The sequence below is a fragment of the Talpa occidentalis genome, unplaced genomic scaffold (assembly GCF_014898055.3).
Source record: "Talpa occidentalis isolate TD23 unplaced genomic scaffold, MPIMG_talOcc4v2.1 talOcc4.3, whole genome shotgun sequence".
In the NCBI taxonomy this organism is placed as follows: Eukaryota; Metazoa; Chordata; class Mammalia; order Eulipotyphla; family Talpidae; genus Talpa; species Talpa occidentalis.
In genome coordinates this window covers 3,983,766-4,002,278 of record NW_023603184.1, presented here as the reverse complement: position 1 = coordinate 4,002,278, position 18,513 = coordinate 3,983,766, and the positions used below count along the sequence as shown (strand labels likewise).

Here is an 18,513-nt window from a genome sequence, read left to right as displayed (position 1 = left end):
AAGAATGTAGTCCTTAGGACGGAAGATGTTTTCACTCTTATCAACGAATCACAAAAGCTCAGGCTAGCACTAGACTCAGAGTTTCAACAGATCAAGTGGAATAACCAGGAGATTTTAGCTAATTTGCAAACACTTGATAATGATTTCCACTTTGTAGGCACAAGTTTGACTTTCCATGTTTCATTAACATTTTGATATTTAAAATTCTCTTCTGTTCATATTTGCCTGTCCTCCCCCAGAACGCTTTCCATTTTCCCTCTGTGTGCCTCTGGTTGGTGGCCATTAGTTTTATCAGTCTTCATTCCATTAGCTTCTTGTGTTTCTCTTTCATTCCAACAAAACCCCAAGAACCCACGTCTCATATCTCCAGACTACCTTGTCTTGCTCCACCCATGAACTCTCTGCTCCCTTCTAATCGCCACTCTGGAGCAGCCTGTTGAGTAAGGTGTGCATATAGATGACTTTGGGTCCCTGCTGCTTGTCCTGTGATATTTTACTCATCTTTTTTTTTGAGTACTATTTCATTAGCCACTACCCCATACCATAAGAACGCACTTCCAAACTCTAAATCCAAAACTGGCCCTCACTCTTAGAAGATGCCTTTATCCACGTTTCCAGACAAGTCATTTAAAAATGCTTCTCTGATTTCATTATTCCCCTCCAAATACTTCAATGATTACCACTACCTTTGGAACCAACCGCAAACACCCACTGACATGCAACACCTTTAAGGCAAGGCCCTCTCCTAGTGTTCTATTTTTATTTTTCATTGTCCTCTGGTAGAGCTCATTGTTTCTGAACATTTCCTTCTGCCTTCCTCCTAATATATTTTTCCCATCTCCACCTGTTAAGCTTCTGCCCACTCTCCAAGGCCTATTGGAAATACTGCTATGTTAGGAAGCTTCCATGTTTAATCTGTACAGACATGTTCTTTTCCTTCCCTGAATTCACACAGCACAGAATGGGAATCTTTCAAAGTCTTTAGCACCTGTATTTCAGTGTTTATTTCCCCTTCCTTAGATTGTCACACTGTTGAGAATACGGCCAGAATCTAACTTATCTTTGCCTCTTGCTCTAAATGGCACATAGTAATACTCAATAAATATTTGGTCAATTAAGTTTCTGGAAGTCATCAGTGTTTCAGCTGTAACAATGGTTTATATATAACTATTCTCATCTCAATTATCTAAGTAATACATCAGTGTTACATTACCATTTAAGGCAACCTATAATTTCTACTGATCTTGTTATTGAGAATAATCTTTACATATAAAGGAGCATGTATGTTTGTGTAGATTTTACAATTGACCAAGAGATTGCACACATTTTATCATTTCGTGCTGGAACGCTGACGAGATGGGTATGATTCCTCTGTGCTACAGATGAAGAGACTGAGGCTTTGGGATCTCATTGCTTGATCAAGGTCACATAGTACTCATGGAGCCTGAGTTCAAAACCAGGTCTGTCTGATTTTGATGGCCTTGCTCTCCCTGTACATTCCTCTGCTTCTCTTTAAAGACCACCTCAACATAAATGCCTCTAAGTCTTTGAATTCCAAATGTGAGGATTAATCATCTATTGTCAGGTAATTCCCTCTGAATATTTCAGAGGAAATGAAAAGTATTATATATGAAATGAAAAGTATTACATATATTATATATAAATACATTATATATTTATTAATAATATGGCATGGATTGCCTTATGGGTGTTCACAGTGTTCCTGGGTGCACAGAAAACCAGTGCCTGGGATGCCCAATTTGGAAGTGGATTGTAGGAAAGAAGGAAAATAGAATTCTCTGTTTGTTCAGGCTCCTATTCTCATGAAGTCACAAATCTGGTCATAAAGCTGCAAGTCTAACCTGAATGATGCATGGGATATAGTCAATGTGTTGGCCAAGAGGAGAGATTTTTTTCTTATGAAACAATGCTAGAAAAGGCAGCATTCTTGAGACCACCATAGAGATGGTTAAAATGGGAATTAGGAGATAAAAGACAAATCTGAACTGAGCAACTACCATTTAAATTTCTTACTTAATTCTCAGGACAGCACTGCTGTATAGGTGCTATCATTCTCACTTTGCAGTTGAGGAAATTGAAGGTTAAAGGACTGTTCAAAAGTCCATGATTTTTGCTCTATGTCAGTTGTTTGTGAACTATGATTTAGAGTGCATGGTTCTGCAGACTCCCAGGTATTGGAGCAGGAGCTGAACAGGAGAGGCAGTTGAACAGGAACATGTGGTTTTTAAAACGTCTGATTATCTCATTAAAAAAAATCTGTTTTATGTAAGATTTACAGTGAAGGCCTCACTGGTGGTGCAAGGGGTTAAGTCTCAGCACTTTGAAGCAATCGGCAGCGACTCCAGCACAAGTTTGATTCCAGGCCAGGAAGCTGACCCGCATGGCACAGCAGCCCTCTCTTGTCTCACCTGCTGCGCCCCACAGCAGTGTATTTCAGAAGATCGGCCAGTTCTGCTCTCCATTCTGTCTCTGGTGAATCCTCTTACCACCCCGCTCCTTTGGCCTATGCCCACCTCTTGTATGCAAAAATAAATAAATCATAAGAAGAAAAGATTTATAATGATAAATAGTACTAAGGAGGTCAAAAGTTACAAACTTCCAATTGTGAAATACATATGCCTTGGAGATGTGCAGTTGAACTCTGAAAAAAGCTGATTCTTGCACTTATAGTATGTCAGACTTTCTTTGATGCGTGAACTCTGAACTTCAGGAGTTTCTTGATGTCCCCCCACCCTTCCCTGCACGCCCCACTCCCCAGGTGGGAGAGGATGGCTGTGGCTGAGTCTAGTTGGGTATTTCCCTTCTGGGGTCAATCAATACCCAGCTCCTTAGTCTCTGCTTCACTAGTTTCCCCCAGGGCAGGCCTTGTTAAAATCTGGGTGTTCTGGAGGTAGATAAAAATCATCCCTTTTCTGCCCCCTTGCTGCAGGAGGAAGGGGGTTTTTCTTCCGAATCTACTGTGGGAACCAGGGCTCGCTGATGGGGTAAATCTCACAATATTGCAGGGGTTCCCTGTAACTGTGTTTCTGGTAGATTTTTGAAAGTTCTTTGCTGTAAACATGTTCACTGTATAAATAATTGACTGTAAGGCAATTTTGATAAAATCCCTCCAAATAGAAAAGGGGCATTTATCGAAATTAAACATGAAAAAGTAATTTTCCATTATCACATAGCAACAGATTTTCACCATATTCACGAAACCCACTCGATTCAGAAATCACGCAACATTTTCTTTTGTTGGGGGTGGGGTGGCTATTTTCTTCTTTTGCCTTTTGTTTGCCATAGCTGGGTGTAGGGTAAAGAAAATGTCAGGCTTTTCTGCCCTTCCGCCATCAGGATAGATGATGGATCCTTGTCCTGAATGCATGCCTGATGGCGGGCACCTGGAATAGGGTGTGGGCATAGGTAGATGGGATTCAGCTGGACTAAGAATGTGCTTTTAAGGGCGGCGTCATGGGGACGCCAGCAGCAGCAGTAGAAGCCGAAGCCGAAGCCCAAGCCGAAGCCGAAAGAGAAGCCGAGAAGCCGAGAAGCAGCAGAACGAATGCTAGAGAGCCCAGATAGAGTGAAGACTTGCTGGGGGCCGGGAGGCCTGCCAGCCTCCCAGCCAGCACCCCTGCCTGCCATATGCCTGGTGAACCCCAATAAAAGACCTGCAAAAACCCACTAAGGACTCTGACTCCTCCTTTACCCGGTCTGCATGGGATCAGAAAACCTGCGCTGTGTCCAGTCCTGCCTTTACACTGGGTAAACTTAATGGTTTTGATGGCTGGGAGGGATGACAATTTACAAACTTGAGATGTTGTCACTTTCCAGTAGAGCCTGCATTCTGCCTGCATCCTCCACCAGGCAAAGACCCCTTGCAGGGTAAATGCTTTTTCAGGCTTTTCTGCCCTCCCACCATTAGGATTTTTCTGCCCGATGGGGCACCTGCAGTTGTTACATTATTGTAAGCTATCTTGTTTACTTCTGTGGGCCCTGGGAGGAGTATGGAGATAGTCATGGAGAGAAGCAGAAGCAGGAGAGAGGCAGGAGAGGGAAGGAGAGAAAGGGGCTAGAGAAGCCCAGAGTGAAGACTTGCTGGGGGCTTGGAAGCCTCCCTGCCTCTTGGCCCCCAGGCACCCCTGCCTGCCGTGTGCCTTTTTCCACACTACATGTAAAGCTCAGCAAAAGCCTGAGAAAGCCACCGAGGGCTCCAAGCCTCTCCTTTACCATCTGCCGGATCCTAGACAGCTGCTCTGTGCCCGTCCTGCCCCTACACCCCTGTCCAGGTGGAGTCCCCCTTGGGAGGGCTAAGAGATCTCTAAAACAAAAAGGGGAGCATTGCCTCAGCTGAATCCAAGCTACCAACAAGCTAATCTATCTTCCACGAGGACCGCGGGGCCTCCGGGCCTGTGCACCGGCTGTGAAAACACCTGGGTGAGAACACCTGGGGTGGAAACACCTGGGGTGAAAACGCCCGGGCAGAAACACCCACGTGGACACCTGGGCGCGGCACCGTGTGCAGGGAGACGTTCAGGAGCCATGGCTGAGTCCCTGGAATTTTCAACTCTCAGCTTTGCTCTCACCGAGCTTCCAGAAAGTCGACGGTCCCAGGAGGGGTGTTCCTGCAGGCGCCGGCTCCCTCGGGGTGCTCGCCGCGCTTCCAGCTCGGGTAAGTCAGTGCTCCCTGGCTGCTTGCTGGCTCTCCAGGCTTGCTCGGTGTTTGCCTCGTGTCCGCTGTGCTGAGGGGTCAAGAATTGCTGCTTTTCGGTCTATGGAACATTTACTTGTTTGTAGGACACCGCGATGCCTCCCAGGCGCCTTGCTTGTGCCTGGAAAACAGTGCTGAGTGTTTTGGTTGCAACGACCCCCTTTATTCTCACTACAGCCTCACGTACCGTACTGGGGATTCACTGAAATAATATGCACATAAATGGTTTCATTCTTGAAGGTCAGCAAGAGGATTAACCTGGGAGAAGCGACTGGGTGGGAAGGGTCCCCATCGGCTCCCACTTCAGCTCTCTCTCCACGGGCCTAGATTTATGCAGCGTGTGCAGTAGATGGGGTGCTAGGGAGGGTCCATGCAGGCCAGCGCTCGATTTTTTTTTTTCCTGCTCTCTTTTCCCCTTGTGTTAATTTACAGCCAGGGCAGTATGCATCCCTTGGTACTTGTGTGTGAGAAGGTAAGAATGTAGGAGATGAGACTGCCTTTTGTCCCATGGACTGGCGGGAAGGCTTGAGTCGGCCTGAGGGCTGATTTGGGGCCTTTTATCTGCCACTCTTGGCCTCTGCTTCTTGCTCACACTTTGTTCATATTTATTTTGTTTCCTTTCATACGGGTTAAGCTATTAGAAGTGTTCAAAAAAACTCTGTAGTTCCATCTGATGCATAACAGACACAAATGTTGATTTTGAATCGAGACTGATAGCAATAAGATAGCAGTCGCCAGTTTGAAAATACAATATTCTCAGAAGTTTGGGTCAGCAGTCTAATTTGTGTTGAATAAATCACTTTCTTGTAAAAGTCCTTGAATGGTCCAGTTTGGAACAGTCTGAGAATGTGGGAATATGGTTGATTATTCAGGTTGAAATCTCAGTTACATCAGGTCACCCAGAAGGACTTCAGTTAAACAGTCATTTTTATTATTTTTTAGAATTTGCTTTGCTTTACAGGGCCTTCTAATTGCTAGACCAACGCTCTTCTACAATTGCCTTCACACAGTATTTTATTTTATTTTTTATTTTTTTATTTATTTTTTATTTATTTTTTTTTTAATAAATTTTATTGTTATATTCCCCATACAATTGCAATCCCCCCATTCTGACCCCAATCCCTCCCTCCCACCCCCGCCCCCTAAAAGTGTCTCTGGTTCATAGTTTTTGTTGATTTTGATTTTCACTTTCTTATAGTTATTCATTTTCCTGGTCCCTTATTTAAGTTTTCTAGATTCCTGCTATGAGTGAGACCATCCGGTATTTTTCTTTTTCTTTTTGGCTTATTTCGCTGAGCATGATCCCTTCCAGCGCCATCCATGTTGCTGCAAATTGCATGTGTTTATCTTTTTTGAATGCTGAGTAATATTCCATGGTATATATGTACCACATCTTCTTGATCCAGTCATCTATTTTTGGGCATTTGGGTTGTTTCCTAAGCTTAGCTATTGTAAACAGTGCTGCTATAAACATAGGGGTGCAGGTGTTCTTTGGAATTGATGTTTCTGTGTCCTTTGGGTAAATACCTAGGAGTGGAATTGCTGGATCATATGGAAGCTCTATGTTTAGTAGGTCCAGAAATCTCCATACAGCTTTCCATAGTGGTTGGACCAGTTTGCACTCCCACCAACAGTGCAGAAGAGTTCCTTTTTCTCCACACCCTCGCCAACATTTGTTGTTGCTAGTTTTTTTAATATGTGCCATTCTCACTGGTGTAAGATGGTATCTCATGGTAGTTTTGATTTGCATTTCCCTGATGACAAGTGATGTTGAACATTTTTTCATATGCCTGTTGGCCATTTGCATTTCCTCTTCGGAGAAGTTTCTTTTAAGCTCTTCTGCCCATTTTTTGACTGGATTATTTTCTTTGTTGTTGTTGAGTCTCATCAGCTCTTTGCAGATTTTTGTGATCAGTCCTTTATCATTAGTGTTGGGTGCAAAAATGTTCTCCCAGTTGGTGGGGTTTCTCTTTGTTTTTGTTATTGTCTCTTTTGCTGTGCAAAAGCTCTTTAATTTGATGTAGTCCCAGCTGTTTATCTTTGCCTTCACTATCACTGCTTTGGGTGATGTGTCTGTAAAGATGTCTTTGATGTGCAAATCACGTAGTGTTTCGCCTATATTTCCTTCTATATATTTTATGGTTTCAGGTCTTATGTCTAGTTCTTTAATCCATTTTGAGCTGATTTTTGTGTATGGTGTGAGGTGGTGGTCAAGCTTCATTCTTTTGCATGTAGCGACCCAGTTTTCCCAGCACCATTTATTGAACAAACTTTCTTTGCTCCAATGCATATTCTTTGCTCCTTTGTCAAAGATTAGTTGACCATAAATGTGTGGGTTTATTTCTGGATTTTCTATTCGATTCCATTGGTCTGTATGTCTGTTCTTGTTCCAATACCATGCAGTTTTGATGATTATGGCTTTGTAGTATAGTTTGAAGTCTGGGAGTCTGATGCCTCCATTCCCTTCTTTTTTTTTCAGGAGAGCTTTGGCTATTCGGGGTTTTTGGTGATTCCATATGAATTTCATCAATAATTGTTCTATTTCTTTGAAGAATGACATTGAAATTTTGATTGGAATAGCATTGAATCTGTATATTGCTTTTGGTAGGATGGCCATTTTAATAATGTTTATTCTTCCAATCCATGAGCAGGGGATGTCTCTCCATTTCTTTGTGTCTTCTTCTATTTCTTTTAACAGTGTTTTATAGTTTTCTTTGTATAGGTCCTTTACCTCTTTTGTTAGATTTATTCCCAAATATTTGATTTTTTTTGTTTCAATAACAAAAGGGATGGTCTTTTTGATTTCTTCTTCTTCAGATTTATTGTTTGTGTATAGGAAGGCTACTGACTTTTGCGTTCACACAGTATTTTAAACTAAAGTGACTGTTGCATGTCACTTTACATATGCACACGTGTTCATGTGGATACAGGCGTGTAAATGTGTATGGGCAGAAGGTTCACTTTACAAGGTAAAGTTTCAAAGTTTGGATATTCAAGGTTTATGTGCAACAGTGAGCTGCCCCGGCATCTGGAAACTGCTCTCTTCTTAAGAAAACCCAAGCACTTACATCATGAAATTGTGAGCAAAAAGTTTTTATTATGTAAGAGTGGTGTTTGTCACAAGTGGCAGGTTGTTAAGCTTGTGCATCTTCTCTTGATTCTGTAATGCTCCAGGCCAGTCGCTGGAAATCTTTTTTTTTTTTTTCCATGAAGGTGGAACCAGAATGTGAGTTTCTCCTTTGCCTGAGTCCTTGATCTGCTTTCTTCAAGTGCTCCTGTCTCTGAGCATTTGCTTTAGCTGCTGCCTTGGGAGAGTAAGCCTGGAACTGACCCCAGAGTAGGGGAGGTGGGGATGGCTTACCTGGGGCGGAGGAGTCAGTAGAGGGGAGAGCAGGGTGCCTGCTCTCCAAGCAGGTTATGGACTGACTTTGTGATGGAGCTCAGAATGCAGTCAGCAGGAACTGTGATCCTTGTTTGATGCCAGGAATTCTATATCTACCACACCTTCCCCCCAAGTCAAACTGGCAAGTTTGTACTCTGGATGCTGGGAGAAAAATCAGAGCTCTTTGGCAGCATCCTGCAGAGCTGTGGGCAGTCCCCTCCCTGGCTCACTCCTTGCCATGTGAGAGAAATCAGTCGCCCTCTAGTTTAGCTCTGCGCTGTGTCACCTTAGGGGAGGGGTGATGGCTGGCCAAGTCAGGAGCTCTTTTACTCTTCAACACCTCCAGACTTGTGTGTTTTTTCTCCATGGAGTGCTGGAGCAGCTCCTCTGGGAGTCTGCACTTTTGCCAGGTTGTCTTGTCTGTAGGTGACTGCCCAAGTCCTGCTCCCTGTTGCTCCCAGATATTAGGCCGAGACACCTGCATTGCTCCACAGTCTCTAGTAGTTTCCACAGTTGACACCTAAGCCCATCTGCCTATTACCTGGTGCACCTGTGAACAGGCTGGTCCCGGGTCTCTCTCTCACAGAGGCACTTCTGTTCATGCATGGGTGTGGAAATTTTGTCATTGCACAGGGGTGCAAAAATGAGGGGCATCTTTTGTTGCCATGACAATGATGCCAATCTCCAACTTCAGATGTTTGAAGGTTGTTCCATTCTTTTGTTCCGAGGCTTCTTGGCTCTGTGGCTTAATTGCTCTAGGGTGCCTAGCACAGGGTGGGCACATCACAGCTGCTCAGTAAATGTTTACGTAGAAGATGGTGCTGACACAGATTCCCTGTTACCTTTTATGCTGAATGTGATTACATCCGTGAATGTAAGTTTTAAAGCTTTTTGTTCAGAACAGAACTCAGTGGAGCTACCTTCCCTTCCTCTCGATAGTTGTGTCTACGGCCAAGCTAGACCAGGATGCAGGCTTGATGGAGACCGTAACTCACATGCATATTTGGTGCCCTTTCTGAGAGCTCTGGAAAGAGCAGCTTTGGTGTACTCTGAATCATTGGATGCTGCGGTGAGCAGATAATCTCCACTCTGAGCTGTCAGAATTCTTAGGGATGACCTCCCTGCTGAGGGTTGAGACTTGGTGGGTCTCTAGAGAGCTAATTACTCATTTCAGTCTGGTCTCACTGCGAAAATACTCAGAAATCCTGGGAAAGCATTTTCTTTTAAATCATTTTAAGAGAGATTGTTGTGAAATAAAAAGCCTACTCAATTCACAAAAGTAGTAATAGTCTAATTATATCACTTAGCATTAGAGGTTATGCAGCTCATCTCCATTGTTGATTCTGTCACAATAACAAAACCAACAAAATTATTTGTAAGACAATGAATATAATATCTCAAAAATAAAAGTTGGGAGAGGGCTGCAAACTACTCTGCATATAGAATTTTCTGTTCTCCTCACACTTATTATTTATTTTAGGCATAGATTTGACTGAATATAAAAAGGAAACAATTAGCAACTTAACTTGAGCTAGAAGAGAACTACAAAAGTAAAGAGGTAGAGAACTCAGACCTCTTCTGGAAATTCATGCCTGCCATCTTAAGCATTCAGCTGGATGGACTTCATGACCTCAGAGGGCTGCTAGTGCCATGTGCTAGTGCTGTCCAGTAGTTTATGCCATCCTGCAGGTGTTCCATGCCTGTATCCTATATGCCATTGGCTTATGAGCAGCTGAAATATGGTGAGTAGGACTAAGGAATGGAATTTTAAATTTAATTTTTAGAAGTTTTAAAAGTTGAAAACACTACCTATAGCTAGTGGATATCATATTGGACAACATTGCTCTAGCATTTCATCTGTATTCTAGGGTACAGGAAAGGAAAAAGAGGGGAGAGTAAACTGATAACTTTCCTTTTTAGGAGGTTTTTCTTTAATATAATTTTATTGATTTTTTTCAATGATTTTTAACACACTATACATTTTTAGATACATCTTCACCTCTATGTGTTTATAAGACTCACTTTACCCACCATCAAAGTTCTAATATCCTTTCCACTATCAGATTGGTAGTGGAAACCCTCTATAATTCCTTCCCACCCTTCTTCCCCTTCTCCTCTGGTAGCCATTATATTTTTCAGAGTCTGAATTATTTTTGTTACAATTTTTTAGTTCATTTGCTTTGGTTATTTATATTCCACATATGAGAGAAACCATCCAGTAAATTACCTTTACTTTTTCAGTTATTTAGCATAATCTTCTCAAAATCCATCCATGTGATTGCAGAAGGCAAGTTTTCATCTTTTTCACAGCAGAGTAGTATTCCATTGAGTACATGTACCACAACTTTTTATCCAGTCATCTTCAAGTTGTTTCCATGTCTTCGCTGTTGTGATAATTCTGGGTATTGCTGGGTCATGTGGTTTTTCACTGTTAGATTTTTAAAGCATTTTAAGAGATTTTTTTTCAAGAGTGCACATTACCCTTTTGCTTTCATCTTACGCAAGAGAAATTTTAGTCACCCATAACTGCACAGGAGACTGCAAACTATACTCTTTCACTCTAAATGGCATTGTGTTTAGCTAAAAATCAGGGTTCTGTTCTGTTCCTGAAGAAGAAGGGGATAAAAGATGTAATGTCGGGCAGCTTATTAGTTACCCCTCCCAAGTAATTTAACATAAATATGATTTGTAATGGCTTGGTCATATCAGAAACCATTGTGACATAATTAATCATTAACCATTTTAGGACTGTTAGGTTCATGTAATATTTTACTCAATCAAGCCATGTAATATTCACCAGAATTAATGGAGAGTCTGAGACACTGGAGACCAAGTGACTTACTTATACATGAACACGTTAGAATCACAATAGAACTACGGTGGATATAGACTAGCTCAAGTCTGTCATTTTATAGAGAAGCAGGAACAGGAGAGTGAGTAGCGGAGCGGTGAAACAACATGGCTAACGTTAGAAAATCAGTTACTGAACCAGAGCTGGTGATCAGGTATCCTGGCTCCCTGTCTAGTCCTTACTTTTCTTCTCTATTCATTCTCCTTTTCATTATCATTTAGTCAGTCTTGGAACAGTTTCCTTTAGGTCTTACCTTCAAGTTTCTTTTTTAAAACGTCCTCGTTATTGGGAGCAAAAACTTTCTAGAAATCTCATAAACAACTTGAAACCAATTTTGAACCTTTCCCCAAGTCTTAGTTTAATTGACAATGTTTCACCCGAGAGAGAAAATTCCATGGGGGAAATTGTTCCCTTGTTTATTGCGTGTGTCTGATTTATTTTAAATAGCTCAAGGATCTAAGCATTTAATCACGGCCTTTGGACTTTCAGTAGGTAGGTTGGTTTTCTACATGAATGAAAAGATCTTAAAATGTGTAAATTTGGGGCTTCCTGTCACTTATTTCTTAGCTGTTATAAATCCAAATATCAATTCAGATCTACATTCTTTGAATTTTCCTCCCCCCTCTTTTGTTGACTTACCTTAACCATCTGCTTTATTTTCTAAAGGTGATTTGTCTTTGGGGACAGAGTCTGATTCTTGAACTGCTGTAGCAGCCACCACCCAGTACAATTAGAACAAATCCTATTGTTGATAGAGTACTAATTTCTGAGTTAGTATGTACAGCTAGTATTTTCGAGTTAGATACATTCTCAAGTGTGTACCTTGGAGTCAGCTAACCTTGATCAACCTCACCTCAAACAGGAGAGTTAGAGTACAAGGTCTCTAAATGCCTTTCAGCTCCAACCCTGAGAGTGACTTGAGTGACTTAGCCGAGTGTGACCTGGAGTTTGTTCATTGAGAGCTTTCACTGAAAAGTTAGCCAGGTGGGTAAAATTAGCATGATGCTTTGCTCTTCAGAGAGCAGGAATTCCAGAGAGGAGGAATCCATCATTCCACCCCATTCCAGTCTTCCCAAACCAGAGCATCTCCTTGAGTTATGATGTATTTTAGCAGAGTGTCTAAATTCATGCTCCTCTGGAGGCATTTGAGTGCATTTGAGATCCATCTGAACTGATTCCTTGTGCAAGGCAGAACAGAATCACCACTTTTTCTGATCTAACGGTAGGTAGTAGGCCTAGAGGTGAGATGCAGGGTTTTTGAGTGGCTAGGACAATGGGCTAGTCAGTTCCTGTCTGAGCCACAGGTGCATTTATAAGAGGGTTGGTTGAGTTTGATGATTTTGGGGAGTGGGGTAATGAACGAAAATTTTCTATATTTATTGTAAACTAAGATAAAATGTGATTTTGAAACTGTAATTTTGGGGTCCTTTGAGGTAGTATTTGGGAATTAGCATGTGGGAGGTGATTGGGATGGAGGATCCATTGCTTCCTTCTGGATCTGTTAACATGGGTACCTACTTGAACCTCTCTAACATTTCCTGTGTTCTGTCATTATGCTGTGGTCCAGGATGCAGCTGGTTCCCTGATGCAGGTCTTCACATTCATATGCTGATTCAAGCTCTTACTTGCTGGTCACATTTTCTTGGTGAGGCAGCATTTTTGATTACGGGAAAGTGAAATTATTTTTCACCAGCTGTGTGGGAGCCCTATTGAAACAGGTGAGGGTGAGACAGCAGAGAGGAATCAATAAAAAGGTAGAGATGCTAGAAAAGGAAAAGATAGTTATCGAACAGAAAGACTATCAAGTTTCCACCTCCTTGGCATAAAACCTCTTAAATGATTTTTTCAGCTGAGTGAACTCTCAGATTGATACTATTGTATTATATTTTTCTTCTATCACAAAAGATAAAAGAAAGACCAGATAAAAAGTATGTGCTTTCATAGGCAAATAAATGTGCCTTGAATGTCTAACAGAAGGACATATCTAATTTTAACTCTTATGTGCTGTGTCTTTAGAAATTGTATAGGCTTGTGGCTAAAGAACACAGGATATGGGGCTAGGCTGCTTGGGCTGAAATTCTGGTTCTATGGCGATTAACCTCTTATCAGTTAATTCACTTATTTGCTGTTCTGTTTCTGTAAAAGAGGATGATGGTAATTATGCTCCTATCACAGGTGTGCTGGAAAAATTCACGAATGTATATGGAGCACTATAAAGTGTGTGACATAGTACTGTTGAAATGCTAGCTATAATCATAAAGGAGAATTCAATTCATAGTCAAGATTTATGAAGAATATTCAACAGATAATTTTGAACATTATTATAGTACATTTATTTCTAGCTAGAAGATACAGATACAGAGCTACACTTATAATGCATCTGTAACTGCTGTGGGAGAAGCATGATAAAGTACTGGAGCACAATGGGAGTGAAGTGTTAACTTGCAGTCTAGAAAAAAGGACTAGTCAACCCAGAGAAGCTGGCTAGTGAGGATAGCTCTCTGTTCTTGCAGGGGAAATGGCTGTATTATGCTCATCTGGGAATGACAGAAATGGTACAACATGGGCGATGGCCAGTTTAGGAAGGACCTGGCACTCCATGTTACAGATGTTATAATACATGCTGTGTGTGGCGGGAGGTATTGATAGATATCAGGCAGAGCAGTAACAAGATCAGATTTCCATTTAATGATAATCACCAAAGTATTTCCCAGTGCTTGGAGAAGAGAAGATATTCATGGCTGGAGTTACTCAATAGCTTATCTCATCACCTACACCCTGTTCTCAGCTCAAATCCTTTCTGGGCGCCTGAGTGAGGATGTGGGCTTAGGTATTTCTTGAGGAGTCTACTGTCTTGTCTCCTAACCATTCAGTGACTTGATTTTCCAAGGTTTTGAGAGGGTCCTATATATTTCTAATGATCTGGGTTTTGGTGCCTACCTCACTGCCTTTTTTGGAAAAGGTACCACACTATGATAGTGTAGCATTATCGCTTGTGTCAGTGTAATTTTTCTGCTATACCTGTGTTCCTTGAAACCCTTAGGTCTGTTTTCATGAATGGATGATCCCTTTCCTATCAGCAAAAGACCACTCTCCTCTTTCGATTTTTTTTTCCCCAAGAAATTAACCATATATCCTGTTTCTGAGTATCAGAACCCACCCTTTTCTGGTGATCCTGGATAATTGACTATTAATCTGTGCCTTAATTTTTAATATATAAACTGTTACTAGATTTCTAACATTTGCTATTAAATGAGTCGTATTAGCTAGATGAATGACGTAGTGATTAGTGTATATTATAAAGTGATTTACACTGTCAGATGTGCTCTATATCAGGCAGATTGGTGTTACATCAGTGTTTGTTTATTGCAGGCGTCTCATTTTCTCTCATCCAGCACGTCTGAATGGAATCTAAGTCGAGGACAAATAATGTGACTGAGTTTATAATCGTCGGTCTTTTCCAGGACCCACAGGTGCAGAGAGTGTGCTTTGTGCTGTTTCTTCCTGTGTACCTGGCCACGGTGCTGGGCAACGGCCTCATCGTGCTGACGATCACTATCAGTAAAAGTCTGAATTCGCCCATGTACTTCTTCCTTAACTATCTGTCCCTAGTGGAGATCAGTTATTCTTCTTCTGTTGCTCCTAAATTCATCACAGACTTACTTGTCAAGAATAAAACCATCTCCCTTGAGGCTGTATGGCTCAGCTATTCTTCTTCCACTTCTTAGGGGTTACTGAGATCTTCCTGCTCACAGTAATGGCCTATGACCGCTACGTGGCCATCTGCAAACCCCTTCATTACACAACCATCATGAGCCGGTCTGTGTGTCGTGTTCTGGTGGCTGGCTCCTGGCTTGGGGGCTTAGTTCATTCCATGGTTCAGATTTTTGTTACTATCCAGTTGCCCTTCTGTGGTCCCAATGTGATTGACCACTACTTCTGTGACCTCCATCCCTTATTCAAGCTTGCCTGCACTGACACCTCTGTGCAGGGGGCTGTTGTATTGGCCAATAGTGGGTTGTTTTCTGTCTTCTCCTTTCTTTTCTTGGTGTTGTCCTATGTCATCATTCTGGTCCATTTGAGGAACCATTCTGCAGAAGGGCGCCGCAAAGCCCTCTCCACCTGTGCCTCTCACATCACAGTAGTCCTCTTGTTCTTTGGACCTGCCATCTTCCTCTACATGCGGCCATCCTCCACCTTCACCGAGGACAAACTGGTGGCTGTGTTCTATACGGTCATCACCCCATGCTGAACCCCATCATCTACACACTCAGAAACAAAGAGGTGAAAATCGCCATGAGGAGGTTGTGGGGCAAAAAGATCTCAGGAATGGACTGAAAATGGAAAAGTGATTAAAGAATGTATGCTGATTATTCTTTATTCCTAAAATGGGTTTTTGTTTTGGTGGAACAGTGAAGATATTCAAGAATGGCAGAAACAAATGTATGGACTTGATGTTACAGTTGCCATGATTTCTCCTTAGTAACCAAGGACGCCATGATGTCCTTGTAATGTTTCAAGGACACAGATCACATTGCCTTTATTACAGCTAAGAATATCCTGGGTTTAAGTAATTTTAAGACTGAAATTAAGTGAAATGCAAATGTTTTGACAAATGTTTTGTAGGTCACATAATTTCTTTCTATGACTGAGTCCTCCCATCCTACTCCCTCCCTCTCTGTCTTCCTCTTTCCTTCCATTCTCCTCCCTGCTCTCCTATTTGTTCAACTTCACTAATGATAACAACTGTATTTCATTAAAAGGGAACCGAATGATGAATTATAACAGAGAGTGAATCTAATCTCTTCTACTATGGGCAAGTGTGTCTGAAAACTTAAACCAGAAATTTTTCTATTCTTTTTTTTTTTTAAATATTAAATTTTATTTTTAATTCCCCCAACAATTGCAAACGCCCCATTCTGACCCCAATCCTTCCCCCCGCCGCCCCCACCCCCCAAAAAGTGTCTCTGGTTCATAGTTTTTTGTTGATTTTGATTTTCACTTTCTTATATCATTTTCCTGGTCCCTTATTTAAGTTTTCTAGATTCTGCTATGAGTGAGACCATCCGGTATTTTTTTTTCTTTTTGGCTTATTTCGCTGAGCATGATCCCTTCCAGTGCCATCCATGTTGCTGCAAATTGCATGTTTTATCTTTTTTGAATGCTGAGTAATATTCCATGGTATATATGTACCACATCTTCTTGATCCAGTCATCTATTTTGGGCATTTGGGTTGTTTCCAAAGCTTAGCTATTGTAAACAGTGCTGCTAAAACATAGGAGTGCAGGTGCTCTTGGAATTGATGTTTCTGTGTCCTTTGGGTAAATACCTAGGAGTGGAATTGCTGGATCATATGGAAGCTCTATGTTTAGTAGGTCCAGAAATCTCCACACAGCTCTCCATAGTGGTTGGACCAGTTTGCACTCCCACCAAACAGTGCACAGAGTTCCTTTTTCTCCACATCCTCGCCAACATTTGTTGTTGCTATTTTTTAATATGTGCCATTCTCACTGGTGTGAGATGGTATCTCATGTATTTGATTGCATTTCCCTGATTACAAGTGATGTTGAACATTTTCATATGTCTGTTGCCATTTTCATTTCCTCTTCAGAGAAGTTCTTTTTAGCTCTTCTGCCCATTTTGACTGATTTATTTTCTTTGTTGTTGCTGAGTCTCATCACTCTTTGCAGATTTTTGTGATCAGTCCTTATCATTATGTTGGGTGCAAAAATGTTCCCCAGTTGGTGGGGTTCTCTTTGTTTTTGTTATTGTCCTTTTGCTGTGCAGAAGCTCTTTAATTTGATGTAGTCCCAGCTGTTTATCTTTCTCTTCACTATCACTGCTTGGGTGATGTGTCTGTAAAGATGCTTTGATGTGCAAATCCGTAGTGTTCGCCTATATTTCCTTCTATGTATTTTATGGTTTCAGGTCTTATGTCTAGTTCTTTAATCCATTTGAAGTTGATTTTGTGTATGGTTGAGGTAGGGTCAAGCTTCATTCTTTTGCATGTAGCGACCCAGTTTTCCCAGCACCATTTATTGAACAAACTTTCTTTGTCAATGCATAGTCTTTGTCCTTTGTCAAAGATTAGTTGACCATAAATCTGTGGGTTTATCTGATTTTCTATTCGATTCCATTGGTCTGTATGTCTGTTCTTGTCCAATACCATGCAGTTTTGATGATTATGGCTTTGTAGTATAGTTTGGAAGTCTGGGAGTGTATGCCTCCATTTCTTTCTTTTTTTTCAGTAGAGCTTTGGCTATTCGGGGTTTTTGGTGATTCCATATGAATTTCATCAATAATTGTTCTATTTCTTTGAAGAATGCCATTGAGATTTTGATTGGAATAGCATTGAATCTGTATATTGCTTTTGTAGATGCCATTTTAATAATGTTTATTCTTCCAATCCATGAGCAGGGGATGTCTTTCCATTTCTTGTGTCTTCTTCTATTCTTTTAACAGGTTTTATAGTTCTTTGTAATAGGTCCTTTACCTCTTTTGTTAGATTTATTCCCAAATATTTGATTTTTTTTTTGTTCGATAATAAAAGGGTGGTTTTTTTGATTTCTTCTTCTTCAGATTTATTGTTTGTGTATAGGAAGGCTACTGACTTTTGCGTGTTGATTTTGTATCCTGCCACTTACTGAATTGATTGATGATTGAATTAGTTTTTCTGTGGAGATTTTGGGTTCTCTATGTTATATATCATATCATCTGCAAATAGTGATAGTTTGACTTCTTCTTTTCCTATTGGATTCCTTGGATGTCTTTCTCTTGTCTTATTGCTCTGGCTAGGACTTCCAGAATTATATTGAAAACAGTGTGTGAGAGTGGATCCTTTCTTGTTCCAGATCTTAATGGAATTGCTTTCAGCTTTCACCATTGAGAATGATATGGCTGTTGCTTGTCATAGATGGCCTTTATGATGTGAGGTATGTTCCTTGTATCCAAGAATTTCAAGGGCTTTTATCATGAATGGGTGTTGCACTTTGTCGAAAGCTTTTCTCAGCATCTATGGATATTATCATATGGTTTTTATATTTCTTTGTTGATGTGTTGGATAACGTTGATTGATTTTCGGATGTTAAACCATCCTTTGCCCTGGAATGAATCCAACTTGTCGTGGTGAATTATCTTATGGATACATTGTTGGATTCTGATAGCAAAATTTTATTGAGGATTTTTGCATCATGTTCATTAGGGAGATGGCCTATAGTTTTCCTTTTTTGTGTTGTCCTTATTCGGTTTTGGTATTAGTGTAATGTTGGCTTCATAGAACGTGTTTGGTATTGTCCTTCCTTCTCAAATTTTTGGAAGAGTTTGTGAAGGATAGGCACTAATTCGTCTTGAATGTTGTAGAATTCATTGTAAATCCATCAGGTCCTGGGCTTTTTTTGGGAGGTTTTTAATTACCTTTCAATTTTCGCTGCTTGTAATTGTCTGTTTAGGTGTTCTTCTTCTTTATCTAGCTTTGGGTGTTGTAGAGTTGTAGGAATTTGTCCATCTCCTCTAGATTGTTGAACTTGTTTCCATATAACTGTTCATAGTAGTTACTGATTATTCTTT

The 18,513-nt window shown here is 41.0% G+C and overlaps 1 protein-coding gene and 1 pseudogene across 1 annotated transcript in view; both read left to right on the top strand.

Annotated features, from left to right (window-relative positions):
- The first annotated feature begins 4,654 nt into the window (after nt 1-4,654).
- Nucleotides 4,655-18,513, top strand: part of LOC119254495 (olfactory receptor 4A47) — a 409,525-nt gene continuing 395,666 nt past the window's right edge. Inside the window, exon 1 of the mRNA XM_054699209.1 lies at nt 4,655-4,675. The gene's annotated coding sequence lies outside the window, so the exon portion shown is untranslated. The remainder of the gene's footprint in view (nt 4,676-18,513) is intronic.
- On the top strand, nt 14,352-15,285 carry LOC119254306 (olfactory receptor 4B1-like; annotated as a pseudogene).